Genomic DNA, 14,594 nt, shown 5'->3' on the forward strand with positions numbered 1-14,594 from the left:
AAGCCTCTGACGGCCAGCTTGCCTCTCCTCTGCTCCGAGCCAGCTGCGGGGACTCCATCATCAGGGCTGCTGCTTCCTGATGGGGGCCTGGACCCTGCACTGGCCCCCAGGCAGCTGCTCTGTTGGGACTAGCTAATATCCGACTGTCTGCTGGGCTGCTCCACTAAAACAGATCCTCCAAGTGTAGGAGAGTGCATGTGTCATTGTAATGGACTTGAGCTCAGTACCCGGCAGCCTCCAAACCTGCTGTGAGGAGCTGGAAAAGTAAGCTTAAGTCACACGTTATTTTGAGATACAGATTCCCTGAGTCCACCCTCAGTACTTCTATCCAAGACAGGACAGAGCCACCAGGAAAAAAAAAAAAAAAAGATTAAATTCTGGAGGCAAAAGGAGTTGGAGACTTGAAGAGGGAGGGAAAGAGACAGAGGTATATATAGAGGGTGGTTAGAGAAAAGATGTCCTATCTTGAGCCCCCACAGCTCAAAAGACTGAGTCATCCCCCTTCAAAAAAACCCCATGTATTCATTGAGAAGGTGTAGGATCTTGTTTTGCCCTGTGATTTCTGGATTCCCTCTGCGTGTGTGTGTGACAGGTAATGTCAGGGCTCTCCCAAGGGCACAGACTTCAGGGGGTGTACCAGTTCCCCCCGCCTGCCTCCCACTGCCAGGAGGAGAACTGGAAGGACCGGCGTAGGAAGGAGATGTCTGCCAAGCTTTCCATTTGCTGGCACACACCCATGGGTGCCTTGAAGCCCACCTCCAGCCATGTCCTCTCCCTTTCCCTTTCCAGCTGGCAGCTCTAGCAATGAAACCTCTTAATCTCACTGGAAGCGCGCAAGCATTTAACAGGAGTCTCTTGAAGCAAATGTTTTGAGCTTCCTCAGTGCTTGCCTCTGAGCTTGCTCCTGGGTATTTATAGAGGTTGGTATATCTTGGCGTTTGCAGTGAAACCTGGCAGGAGAGCCTGTTGCAGTGAATTTCAAGGTCATTTCACGAAACTACAGCCTGTGCTTAGAAAGGCTTGAACCCTGGATGCAGAGGAGGGGAGTCCATAATTATCAACCCCAGGGGATGTGGACGAGTGTTGGGGGAGGCTAATTGCAGACTGACTGGCTCCTTGGCCTTCAGCAGCTCCCATGAAGCAGGGAAGCAGTGTGCTCAGCCAAGCACCAAGCGTGTCCTAGGGAAAGGTAATTCCTCCCCGGCCTGCCTGGACCCGTTCATATAAACAACGAGAGCTGCGCGGGGAGAGCAGTGCTGCAGATTTCACCAAAAAAAAGGTCTCTTTGAGCTGGAGACGTGCGCTAGGCACGCAGAAGGGCTCCTGGGGAGACGACACACAGCCATGTCCTTCTGCCTTGAAGAGCCTGCGAGTCCCTGCTCTGCCCTCAGAGAGCTTGGGAGATCAGGATCAGCTCCTTCCTCCCCATTTGTGCACCCTGGTGAAGCGCCATCCCTGACACCCCGGCGTGCAGCGACCTCCCCTTGTGTGTGGGCAAGCGCTCAGCCCCACACCCGGACGAAGCCCCGTCTGCCTGTGAATGTCGGGGAGAGCCAGTGTCACACCTAAGCCCCCCACCACCTCCCCGCGCTCTCCAGCAAAAGAGACATCCCCCTCTTCCTCTCCACATACTTTTAACTCGGTTCATTTCAAACACTTTATTAGCATGACAAGCTAACAAGTTTTGACAAAGGGGAAGGGAGGCAGAGCCCCTCAAGTCTCGTCTGAGGCTGACACCGTGACTCCAGCCTTTGCTTCCCCGTAGGGTTTTGCCTTGCGTTGGGAGCAGCCGTCTTGCCCCTTGGGCACATGTGCTGTTTCCCTCCACTCCTTCACCAGGCTAAATCGCTGGCGTGGGAGGATGACTGCCCTTCAGTCTCTGCTGCACGGCAGCACCCATGCTGGATTTAGCACCCGTTGGGGCAAAGGCTTTACCGGGAGCGTTGGCGGGGCTCGGGCGAGGCTGCGGGAGGAGAAACTGTGCCATGCTGGGGCAGCTCCTCCTGTGGGGAGCTCACCCCAGGGAGCAGTGGTAACCGTGGCATGGGTCCCAGCTGGGAACAGGCTTTTTCTGGCACAATATGCTGTATAAGGTCACAGCCCGGTACCTGGTCCCTTGCAGAGCCCTGGGTAAGAGTTAGAGACACCTGTGCAGGGCTCAGTGCAAGAGCTGGGACTGGTTCACTGGGTGAATGTGGCACGGAGCTGGCATTGAGCAGAGGGATGAGGGGGGTGCCGCAACCAACTACTTGAGTCCGGAAGACCCTGATTTCTGCTGCCTGCCCCTGGGAGTGATGCAACTGGTGCAAGGCAAGTGCAGAGTACAAATCCACCGCTGCCAGGCTCTGCGCTCCCTGCCCCGCGATGAAAGACTGCACGAGGGACAGGGCAAGAGGCGAGAGCCAGCTGTTCCTGCACTATTTTATGGCTACTTAGAAATGGCCAGTAGGGGTCACTGATATCTATTTTATTTATTTTATTTTTATACATATGAATTTATAAATATATGAAATATGCATAGGCAGCAACTGTAATGGGGAAGTGTTGATGATTCATCAGGTATGCAGGTTGGGGGAAAGTGCCCCTACGTACCTTTGAAATACCAGTGTGAGGTGTGCATCCCTCTCTGCTCAAACTCTATGATGGCATGAAACCACCGAGCCATGCCAAGCGCCACAGTGACGGTGGTTTTCTGTCGTCGTTCTCCAGTTCTGCCTTCATCCTCCATTCTGTATTGGCAGAGATGCTTTGAGAGAGATTCAAGAGATTCAGAGATTCAAGCCTGGGGGGCAGGATATTGTGCCTGCTTGTCTTTCTGCACAGCGCCCGGCACAATTACATCCCAACTGCGATGGGTGCCTTTAGGCAGTCCCATAAGACAAACAGTACTTTGGGTTGGGAGGGGTCAGCACAGTTCTGTTCTTCAGCCACTGTTTCTGGGGACACTGACAGCAAAGTGTTTGCCTGCGAAAAAACTCCAGGAGTTTTTTGAGGGTTGCATCTTCATGTTAAAATTGAGCCCCAACCCTCACTCTTATGTAGCGGGATGGACTGAATTATACACATGGGTGTTGTTAGCAACTGTTTTACTGGTGAGTTGTATTTTTCTGGTAGGTGCATGCTCCAGGCATACTGGCAGGATGTATTTGGCCGTCCAATTCTGCATCCACAGACTTGTTTGGCTGTCCCAGGCTGGCTGTGCTTCACTGTTCTTACTGTTCCCAAGATGCTGTTAGTTTTGGGTGCTGGGCTCCTCTTGTACTGGCATATGCCAGAGTGCAAGCTCTGCTCCAAACATGTCTTGGGTTTTTTTGGTTTTGGTGGGCTCAACCCATCTGTGAAACTGCTTCTGCCCCTGAGGGTTTCCCACCTGAGGTCTAGTGGGGAATCCTCTGTGCAGCCTCTTCAGACAGCTGGAGTCAGAGAAGTAGCGGAGGAGGCGAATGTGTCCTAAGAGTCCCTTCAGGACTGCAGCATCCAAGCAGGAGGAAATGGGACTTCATGCAACTCTCAGGCAGGTGATAGCTTCCCAGCCAGCCACCAAAGGGTGGTCCGGCAACCGCCATCCTCCCAGCTTGACCTGGGTTGGTGGGGAACTTGAGAGGACCAAGCCTGCACTGCCTTCTTCTGGTGGGGAGACATTACTTCCGGCATCTACTTCTTCACCAGCCAAGACTGTAGGCACTTTAGAGGGATTTGTCCCTCCACGGGGTGGCACCTGCCCCTCCAGGGGTTCCTTTTATACAGTTACAGGGGTCTATATAAAGTGCTGCCAGCTGGAAAGTATTTTGAAGAGATTCCTCCCTGCTCTTCACTAAGGGTCATAAATTCAGCTGGTATTTGAGAGAATCTCAAATGTACTTCCAGGACTGTTTGCTGAGGGCTTTACATCCGCCAGAGGCCCCTTAAAATAAAAGGATTATTGGGAGTCAAGTGTTAGATTACCTGGTGCTTGTTAATTGAACTTCAGAGGCTTTGGTGAGCAACTGGCTCTAGCAGGGAGCAGCACTTTGGTATTAATGGTGTTATATAAATGAATATAATGTAACCTAACGTCATGCTTCCGCATCTTGCCACATCTCTGGGCTCAGGGCAGTGGTGAGTCCAGCTCACAAGCATACCGGATACAGGAAAAGGCAGGGTGGATGTGTGCGGAGAGAGAGGGAGAGGGATTGGGAATCAAGGTCTTTGGGATCTGAGGAAAGTGGTTTTTGGTGCTCAGAGCAGGTGACTGGTGTTCAGGCATCCCGAGTTCAGTTCCTGTCTCCCTTTGGCTGTATGACCTTGGGATCTGATTTTGAGAAGAGTTAAGTTTAATGGAAGCAGTAAATGCCGAGACCATCTGAAAATCAAGCTCTCTCCTTCCTGCAGGGCTTATTTCACCTAGACTTGCAAAAAGCTTGGAGATCCTACTCTGAAAGAAGTCACCAAAAGAAGCAAAGGACTCTAATCGTTGCTGCCATCAGCGCGCACCCACGGAAACCTGAACGGACCACAACTGTGAAGGCTCCAAGGCAGCAAGGCCCGGTGGAAATGAGAAACCTCATCAGCTATGAAAATTTCATCAGCTGGCGCTGTGGAAGCAAGAATCTGGAAGTGCAGAGCAGATGGGCAGCCTGGATTCTTGGAGCCATTGTCCTTCTGCTTGTTATCTGACTCCGGCACAGGGAGGATTTGGAGAATTTATGGGGGCACAAGTACCGAAGTCTTTCTTGAAATATCCCTGGCTGACGCGGGGCATGGTGCAGACGGCACTTGCTGGGTGCGCAGCAGACGTTTTTGCACAATATTCCCAAGGTCATGGAAGCGGGGTCCTGCTGAGCACCTGTCTTTTATTGTGTAAGAGAAGGGACCATTTGGGCAGAGTTTGCAGCGCTGTGAGCCGGTACTACCTGAATGCAAATCTGAAGGCTTTGTAAAGGTAGTACATTGGGGAACATCTTCCAAATATTATCAGGACTTTTCTTGACCACGCAAATTTCCTCTGGACTAAGCTCCATTATTTACCATGTGAATATCAACTCAGGAGATGTTTGTAAAAGAAAGGATAATAGGGAAGAGGGGGCAGAGGGTGAGTAAGGCTATGCACCAGGCATGAGAGGCAATGGACAAATTACCTGTGTGAACTGAGAGCAGAATAAATGGGGTCATTTGGTTCAAAATTAAAATGTATTGACTTCTTGAAGTCCCAAGGACTTCAAGGACAATAGAGTGGATGATTTTGCAAATAAAGACCAAAGCGCATTACCTAAATTGTGTCCAGGTTTGACTAGCTCTTGTCCACCTTTGGCTGGTACACACTGTCCTCAGCCCCTATCCTTGAAGAAGCAGGCAGTTGTGGCAGTTGTCCTTGGGGGGTTTAGGTGGATTTTTCCATTCACTGCTCTCCCCCTCTCCCCCCTTCTCCACCTGGCCCCACGGTTGGGATTACGTGACAGGCTGCGATATGCCGCAGAGTGTCAGGGTGTTTCTCAGGGACTGAGGAACGTAACAAGGGGAAGGAGCTGATCCTGGACCCTGCCTCCCGGTGAATTGTCCTGCCTGGCAAAGACCTGAAGAGGGCAGATCACCTGCAGTTACTGTGAGCCCACTTTGGGGTCCTGAGCGCACCCACAGGCCCTAATTGCCGTAAGCAGCCTATCGATTGTTTTTCTGTCATCTTCATCAGCTCAGAGGTTGAGCTGCCTCTTTGCAAGGTCTGCTCTGATACGGGACAACTGTGTAACCTCGGAAGTAGCCCGTGAGGTGACCGAGGGCTGCAGCCCGGCTGCTCTGTTGGAGCCTCCAGCAGCAAGCGCAGGGGCAGGAGCAGGGGCAGGTTCTGCCTCCTTCCCCAGCCAGGCGAGAGGCCTCTGCCAGAGCCACGCAGCGAAAGGCACACAACAGCCTGTCAGCCCATCCCGTGTCCCTAAACACAGACGCAGATGTCGCAACCCTGCCAGTGTCCTACCTGAGGGCACACGGGTCCCGGTTTGTTGGACTATCCCTGTGCCATGCCCTCAGCGGTACTTTGTGAGCCGGCTTGTCTCATCCGGGAGATTTATTCAATACGAACCTCCACATGTAACCGCGTGGCGTGACCGTGTCCCCACGCGTCCCCACGGGCACAGCCGTGCAAAGGCCTCACGGGAGCCTCCTCTGACTGGGGAGCACGGGGGGAGCCCTCTCCACGGGGCCAGTCGGGGAAGGAGCCCCAACAGCCGGGCAAAGCTTTCCCAGACAAACGCGGACCCGCACGAAGCTGCCACCCGCCGCTTGCTACCATGGCCCCGCACCCCACCAGCCCGGAGAGGGTAAGCGGGCCCGGCCCGGCGGCAGGCTGGACCCGCTGGCAGCGCCGGTAGAGAAGGCAAAGGGGCCCGCCTCGCCCCCTCCTGAGGGGAGGGCACCGTCCCGGCCCCCCCTCGCTGGCACTTGGGCTCGCTCGTCCTGCCCCCCACCCCGCGCGGCCCCGTTGGTTTCGTCCCGTCCCCTCTCTCCCCCGCCGCCCGCCCCGCCCCTCCCCTCTCCTCGCGTTGCCGCGGTGACGGGGGAGACGCGCCGCCCGCCCGCCGCCGCGCCTGGCCCCGCCCCCTCCCGTGCCGCCCGATGACGCAGCTGCGCTGCTGCGTGGGGATTCCGCCGGATTACCCGGCGTGCCCCGCGGCAAAATGGCGGCCTGAAGCGAGAGCGTGGGGCCGGGCCGAGCGGGGGCAAAGTTTGGGGCGGGCCCAAGGCGGGGCCGAACCGGGGCAGAACCGGCCGCAAAGTCACTGGGACCCCGGGCGGAGCCGAGCCCGACCGGGTCAGAGCCGGGCTGGGGCCCCGGGGGCGGGGAGCGGGGAACGCGACCGGCTGGGGACCGAGCCCGGGCCCGGGCGGGGCCCCCCGCGTCCCCGGGCCTCGCCGGACTTCTCGGGCGGGCTTCGGGCCGGCGCCCTGCGAGCGGGGGGCTCTCCCTGTCCCCGCGTGTGGCCCGGGGCCGGGAGGAGGTGTCGAGTCCCCCGAGGACAGCGGGTCCGGGCGGGTCGCACCGTGGGCAGGGGGAGTCAGCCGGGCGGGGCGGGCGGCAGGTGGGGGCCGGGTGCGGGAGGGTGGTAGGGCCACAACCTCGGCCCCGGGGAAGGGAGCGTTCCCCTGGGGGAGGGTGGTAGTGCCACCGCCTCGGCCATCAGGGCATTAGGGAGCTCTCCCTCCCGGGAGGAGACCTGTGACGGGGAGCAGAGCAGGCACGAAGCGGCAGGCCGAACCGGGTCCACGCAGGGTGTAGCCTTGTCTGGGTGATGGGAGAGGTAGGTGGTGTGGAGGATGAGAAAGCAGCATCTGTGCAGGGAGCGCTGCTGGAGTAGGAGCTGCGAAGTGGAGCAAGTCTGGGCCAGCATGTGTGTGTTGAACCAGAGTATAACTGACAGAGGCAGAGTTGGAAGGGAGGGAGCAGCACTCCCCTGATGCCAAACCTAGCAGGGGGGAATGGGAATTTCTCTACCAGCCTGGACCAGCCTCTCTAGTGCAAGGGATGCTTCCTGTTGTAGAATTAAGTGAGCAGCCCCTGGGAACATGGGAAGACTTTAAAGAAAAACAGGTGAACAATAAATACTGACCTGCATCTGGCTCTGGGTTTGAGCACACATGGAACAGAGTAAAAGATTGAGTGCTAATAAATGGATTTTTAGATGGGCAGAAGATTGCATTGGTAGGCATCAGGGTGCGCAAACGATATGCAAGTCTGGCAAGGCTGAGAATGACCTAGATCTGAGAGATGCCAGGTGGAGGTTGTCCGCTGAAAAGAATCATCCATCAAATATAGATAGTTCTGTGCCAGAGAAAGCTTTTCAGAGGTATGCATCTCTGTTTTACAGATTCAGAGAAGGAACTGGGATAAAGGGCTTACGTAAGAGGAAGCAATGAATCCTTGTTGAAGCATCAGACAGCAGGTAAGAAAGCCAGGAATGAGCTGATGCTGAGTCAGACTGTGTTCTTTTGGTCCCATTACTTGAATTTTTTGAGAATATATGAACCACATACCTGAAAAACTGTCCCTCTCTGTGGTGTTCTCTGCATCATAGTAGGCCTGTGTTGCCTGAATTGAGAGGCTAGGGGTGTCAGTGAAATGGGAGTGGCCCTGAAGAATTCAGTAAGAGCCCCTGGGAAGAAGAGCTCAAGAAAAGATGTAAGCTCTTTATGTGCCATCCAGAGAAGCAGTCTAAAGTTATTTCTGTCAGTGCTGAAGTAGCTGTGTTCTCTGTGTAATCACAAGAGGTCTACCCAGTCAGAATCCCAATGAAATCCTTTCCGATGATCCTGCTCTTACAATAATAGCAATGCCAAAGTTAGGTAATTCTGGTGATCCTCTGTTCTGCTAGGTTATTTCTTCCACCACATTGTTTTTTCCACCCATATTTTAAGTATCCCCTGATGGGTGGTGCAGGTGTACTGCTGGCCTTTCTGTCCTCTCCTGACCTCACTGTTGAGATCCAGTTTAGAGGGGCACCTATTTGGTACCCAGCAGCTGTTCCTTTGAGTTGTTCATACCTTTCAGTTACTTGTCAAATCACTTTTAGTACAACTCCTGTCTCTTTTCTTTACTTCTTCACACAGAATCACTGCAGAAAGCATATCCCAACAGTGCTTTGCATATAGTGTGTTTCAGCTTCTGGATGTTAAATCAGCATTTAAGCTAGCAGGTCTTAGCTGTGGTATCACAAGCTTTTGGCTTTTCATTCCTTCCCAGGTACCCAGTGCTCTTGAAATCATGGGAATGCATTTCAGCAGGGCCAGCAGAGTTCCAAAGTGCAGCCCATGGCTGTCTTCATCTTTAATATTAACAAGGCATTGGGTCAGGAGGGGATGAGTTACGTGCCAAGACCTGTTGCCTCCTCAAACCAGTTTTCTGAACCAAAGATGACCTTGCATTCTTTTCCAGTCTGTTTCAAGTAGTTTGTTGGCTGCTGCTAAGTCACTTGCTTTGCAGCTTTCAAAGCCTGAATTCTTATCTCTACCATCCACTCTAAGTACAATCATGTGGCATAGTATGCAGGGGAAATAGACTGTAGCTTTGAAAGAGATAGAGTCCTTTGCAGGTCTGCCCCCTTTTCGTCCCAGAGCAGGATAAATAAAGTCAGATGGGACAACGAGTGATGGGTGAACGTGCTGGTATGAACGGTACCAGAGCTAGCTTGGAGAAGAGATTTGTGGCAGCTGGTGTGGCATATAAAGTGCTTTTAAAAAGGTGAAGAAAGCTAAGCTGTTTGAGCAATAGCAAAATAAACAAGTTTCAGTAAAATGTGACTGTATTTTTTGCTAGTTGTTTGAAGTAGACTTGATGCTTGTGAGTTCTGGAGGCTGATGATTTTTCTGAAGGTGAGCTCCCTAACCTGTTAAAATGTCTGCTATGTTTTATGGAGGATCCACTGAAAGCTGGACTCTGTGAGATTTCCATGTGTCACCACATCCACAGCCTAGTCCCGAGAAATAATTCTGGAGGTTAGATCATAACGAATTAACTGTGTTGTGTCCTTATTAGCAAGGGCCTAGCTTTTACAGCACAGTGTGACAAGAATAATATCATAGTGTCTAATAACCCTCTGCCTTTCATGTTGCTGGGAGAAATATAACATGTAGGGGTCTCAAATGAGTCTGCATGTGATACAGATTGAGGGTAAGATTCCTCCTCTAAGAAATGAGGGTCTGGTTTGACACCTTTTTGACTCATCTCTGCTCTTTTGACTGGGGTTGTCAAGAACTGGAATTGTCATAACAGAGTAGATTTTCTTGGCTGTTCAACTTGGTTGATGTTTTGCGAGTAAACTTAAGGTTCTGAAGCTGGGTATGTTCATCTCCTTACTTGAAGGCTTTGGTTGGGAAGATATCCCTTTTTTGTATGACACCTTGAGCTATGCAGAGAGTGAATGCTTGTGGCATTTGTGCTAGCTGTGTGTATTTCAAGTCACTAGTAACTGGGTAAATACGACCCTCTCTGAAATTCATTTTACACAGGACTGCAAAGGAACTATGTGCATAATCTATGCAAACAGGGCTAATGCCTTAGGGCATGAAATTGTCCATCCTGTTTCCCTGCCAGTTCCCCTACCTGGGGGCTTTTCCTTAGATTTAGATTGGCTGGGTCTGTAACTGTAGTAGGAAGAATGTTACTTCTTAAAATTGAAGTACCTTTACAGCTGGTTGGAGGGGAAGGATGACCCTGCGGTCAGAATTCTGAACTGCAATGCAGGATACCTAATTTCTGCCACAGATTTATTGTGTGAATGTGTTCAGATCATTACTGTTTCTTGCTCTTCGTTCTTTGGTTGCAAAATATGATTAATGCCCATCTTATTGGGGATTTGAGGAAGAATCCTTAAGTGTCTGTAAGATGCTTGGATACTGTGGTGTTGAATGCTTTAGTAAAGCTTGGTGGAGGAGAGATGAAAAGGATATTCCAAGCTGTGACTTCAAAACGAAGCAGACCCCTGTGTGATCCACTGTTCTGTGTATTCTGTAGCATGGTAAAATTGCTATAGAGTGCAAGTCATGCCCTGCCTTGTTTAAAGCAAGTGGGCACTTTGAGACCCCCCACCTTTCTTCCCTTCCCAGGAGCAGTTTGCTTGTTTCTGCAGCTTGTAACACATTACCTGGCTGAATCTTTTTGACTTAAATTAATCTTCTCTTTTTTGCCCCCTTGTTTGTTCCAGTCTTGGAAATTGTTCTCTTCATGGTCAGGATGTTCATGTATGGTCTTATTGCTAATATGCTCCATCCATAGCAGCAGCTTGCAGGCTGTCTCATATTTGGAATGACATGAGCCACCCTCTCTGGAGTGTCCTCCTGGGAGCTGTGCTTAGGAAGGAAATGGTGTGGAAGGCCGTGTAGGAGTGCGAGAATAGCGTTGCAATGGTTGGAATGCAGTATAAGCATCACTTGGGTGGGCTCAGTTTTCCTCTGCTTTTCAACAATGCTGGGTGCCAAGCCTGAGGAAGACTGCTGTGCAGAGGTGAAGAAGCTGGAATGTATTCTTCAGCTGAGGTGAACGCAATTCAGTGAAACTGATAGGCATCAAAGTGAATAATGATTTTAAAGTATTTTCACATGATGTCTAATCTGTGGAAATTCACTACCACATAATAGCACTGAGGCTAAGAGCTGAGCGGGATTCAGAAAAGATCAAGCACTTATGAGTGGAAATGTTCAGACTTGCTGTAGCTAAAGAACTTGTTTTAGAAGGTGTATTTTTCAGACATAACCCAATCTCTAACAGGTAAAGGTTTGAAGAAAGGGCAGTTTGTTCCATAATTGTCCACTGGGGCTTCTTGCTCCGTCTTCTAAACCACGTTGTATTGGCTTGTGTCAGAGGCAAGGTATTGAATCACACTTATTTGCTATGTTAGGTTGCCCACTAACCTGTCTTTTTGTGATAACTGCATTAGAAAAAAAAAAACCACCAACCAAAAAACACAAACCCACAAAGCACTCCAGTTGCTCTGATTAGGCCTGGTAGTTGAGGATTTTAAGCTGGAGGAGAGCAGGGTCCTTGGAAAGATAGTGCAGTCCATAGATGAAGACTGTCTTATTCATGAATGTGAAGACATGTAAGTATTGTCTCTTCATGCCGAGTGGTCAGGCAAAGCGCTTTGTGTTTCTTGCCTTTGCTTGTAAGAGGCAAAATAATGTGTGGAGTTTGGCCTCTCCACGTTGCAGTCTTGTAGTGGACTTTAGTCTGGAAGGCGGCTGAAAGGAAGGGCTTTAAGGCTGTTCAAGTGAGATCTGGTATGTTGTAGCATGAGCCTCAACGTGCTAGTGTCCAGGAATACACAGTCTGTGTCCTGTGCTCATGTCCAATCTGTGTTGAGGATCAAGAGAATCATCAGTGCTGCTTGGTCAAGTAGGCATACAATCGGTTTGATGGATAGGCTAATAAAGGTAAGTGGCAGTAGTATGGAGATACGTATAAAAAGGTGTTTATTTGTAATGTCTGCCTAAACGCAAGGGGAACTCCTGAAGGAAAGAGTGGTGGGGGGGGGGATTTTCAGAGCTAGGAACAGGTTGTGCAAACCTTGAGATCCCTGTATGGATACCCTCCCTATGGGCTGTTCCGGGAACAACATATGCTTTAGGGCACAACGTAACCCTTTTGTGGCAGGCGTAATGGCTGTGAGTAGAGGGTTGCTAACTTTCACATAAGTTTTGTGATGCTGAGAAAGTGAAATGGGTCAGGGTTGGAAAGTAAAGTTTCCTGCAAGGGTTAGGCCAGTTTTTAGGCACAGAGGATCTGACCTGCTGCTAGTGGCAAGAGAGAACTGGTTTAAATTTCTGATTTCTAGAGGTCAGCAAATTCAGAACCAAGAGTCCCACAGTGACTACTGTGTCTTTGGTTGAGTTCTATATTTGTATTTTGGCTCTGCATTAAAGCTGGCTTTGGCAATGTTGTAGGAATCATAACTGGATTTTCTTACTCTTGTGTTTAAAGTCTCAGTTGTCCAGCTGCATTAATGTAACACTCATGCATGAATGGTTCTGAAATCAAAAGGGACAGATGAGGTAGTTTCTCTAACTATTGGGGAATTATACTTAGGCTCATAAAGAGCCTTAGGCGAGTTTTACTTTATAGCATTTGTTTCAAAAGAATATGTTATTTTCCCAAGATAATAATTAGATAATCATTGTGGCAGTAAGGTTTTTGACCATTATTTTAGCATATGCTACTCAGGGTAACTGCATTTAGACCTGGGTACGTCTTGCTGCACAAGCTCTATACAGTTCCCAAACATGCCTTGCTTCATTTTCTCCTAAATCAGATTTCATCCTGTAGCTTTGCTGTTCGTTAGTGAGGACTCTGCTGCTGCCCAACGGGAAGGTTAAAAATATTCTAGGGGGATGACTTGAAATCTGGTCTGTCTCACATAACTGAAAAGTGATTGCAGTTCATTCTACTGTTCTGTTTTTTCTTCTGTGTTTTTATTTATCAGTTTTTCCTTATTGAGTACTCTTCCTCCTTCCCTTTTACCTGTGAGAGATCTGTAACCAGTGTATTGTGTGCACAGCCCTTTCAAATGGGGGAAAAGAAAATAATGGAAAATGGCAGGATATTTGTTTAAAATTAGAGTTAAGTAACCTTTCTTGAGAATGGACTTCAAGTTCACATCCTACCTTTAAGTGGTTTCATTTTTCTGAGCAGAAAGCATCTCGTGCACTAAAGTATGCAAAATATATTTCCTGAACTTTTAGAATGGAATTTCTAAGCATTGCTTGCACTGTGGTTATGTAAATACTAGGAAACAAAAACTTTGCTCAGAAGGATTTTCTCAGGTGACTGCATTTTGCTAGCGATACAGTCTGTTAGTAGATGTCTGTGTAGGCACTCAGTCTAATTTCTTCTAGGGCTAGTACGGAGTGTCATTTTTGGGAAGCTTCTTGTACCAGGTTGGATTGATTCCTGAAAGCAAATCACCCTTGCTGGGCTGCGGAATTTCTGTAGGGTCTACTTATAAGTGTATCCATTTTTCCTTGATTAGATGATGCCTTTGTAAATAGGTCCCCAGGTGTATCTGAAATGGCTGTAACAGGATTCAGTGTCGTCAAGGCTCCAGCTGGATGGGGAGAGCTGTATTACTATGCAGCTCCAGAGATGATTTACTACCCAACTGACAACTTGCAATATAAACATTAGTCCAAGCATGATCTTGTCCCAAAACCCCGCCTACGCAGGGAGCCAGGAGTCTTCCTGCCACGCGCCATAAATCGTTTATGGTTTGCTCATGCCCGTACATTTGAAAAACAGCTGTGTATTGGGGATTAGCAGTTTGCAGAAGGCCCGTGCGGGGCTAAATTAGGGTCTCTTGCCCTGGTGGTGAATACCGGTATCGGAATAGCGGGAGTGCTTCTCTGCAGTGGAAGGCAATTTGCTCTGAGAATGGGGGGGTGGGTGCAAGGTATCTGTGAGGGTACAGTAGCCAGGGGAGAGCATTGGATTGCAGTGCTCCAATTTGAGCTCAGATGCCTGATTGATAGCCGCCCGGCATGGTGGGGGATTGAACAATTCATTGTTAGCTGTGTGCTTTTTAAATTTTATTTATATATTTATTATTTCTGTATATTTTACATGTGTATATATACACACACACAAAATCCAAGCAGGCTACTTCTGTCTCCTAGGAGCTGAAGGATGATAGAGTTTTTGGGTCTTTTTTTTTACAGTGTGAAGAGTGGTTTCCCTTTTGCTAGCCCATGGTAGCAGAATCAAATTATATACAAGGCCATCTGGGGCTTCACAACTAATTTTCAGCTTTTATGAAAAGTTTTACTGGATTTATTACAGCTTTGCAACTTCAACTCCCAAAGTAAAACTATTTTTGTGCTGGCTGCGATAATTTAAATTACCTCCTGGAGCTTCTAATGACTAACTTGTGTTTACGGTGAAACCTCCCATTTGTCCAAACCCTGGAAGCACGATCTGTTTGATAACTCTAAATGTATTGATGCTTTCACATCAGTGCTGAGTACATCAAGGCCTAAAGTCAGTTGGTGCCTTCAGTCTTTCTGTAATAAAGAGAATATGCAGATTTTGCTGTAAAAATGAGACTATAGACAGTACAGTTCAGATACCTCCTGTGTGCTGGCAG

The 14,594-nt window shown here is 49.5% G+C and overlaps 1 protein-coding gene across 2 annotated transcripts in view; it reads left to right on the plus strand.

Moving 5' to 3' along the window:
• Positions 1 to 6,645: 6,645 nt before the first annotated feature.
• The window catches only part of TJAP1 (tight junction associated protein 1), a 40,508-nt gene continuing 32,559 nt past the window's right edge, over positions 6,646 to 14,594 (plus strand). For both annotated transcript variants that reach the window (XM_075496138.1, XM_075496137.1), the window contains exons 1-2: positions 6,646 to 6,784; positions 7,839 to 7,913. The gene's annotated coding sequence lies outside the window, so the exon portion shown is untranslated. The remainder of the gene's footprint in view (positions 6,785 to 7,838; positions 7,914 to 14,594) is intronic.

The sequence above is a fragment of the Mycteria americana genome, chromosome 3, assembly GCF_035582795.1.
Source record: "Mycteria americana isolate JAX WOST 10 ecotype Jacksonville Zoo and Gardens chromosome 3, USCA_MyAme_1.0, whole genome shotgun sequence".
Classification (NCBI taxonomy): domain Eukaryota; kingdom Metazoa; phylum Chordata; class Aves; order Ciconiiformes; family Ciconiidae; genus Mycteria; species Mycteria americana.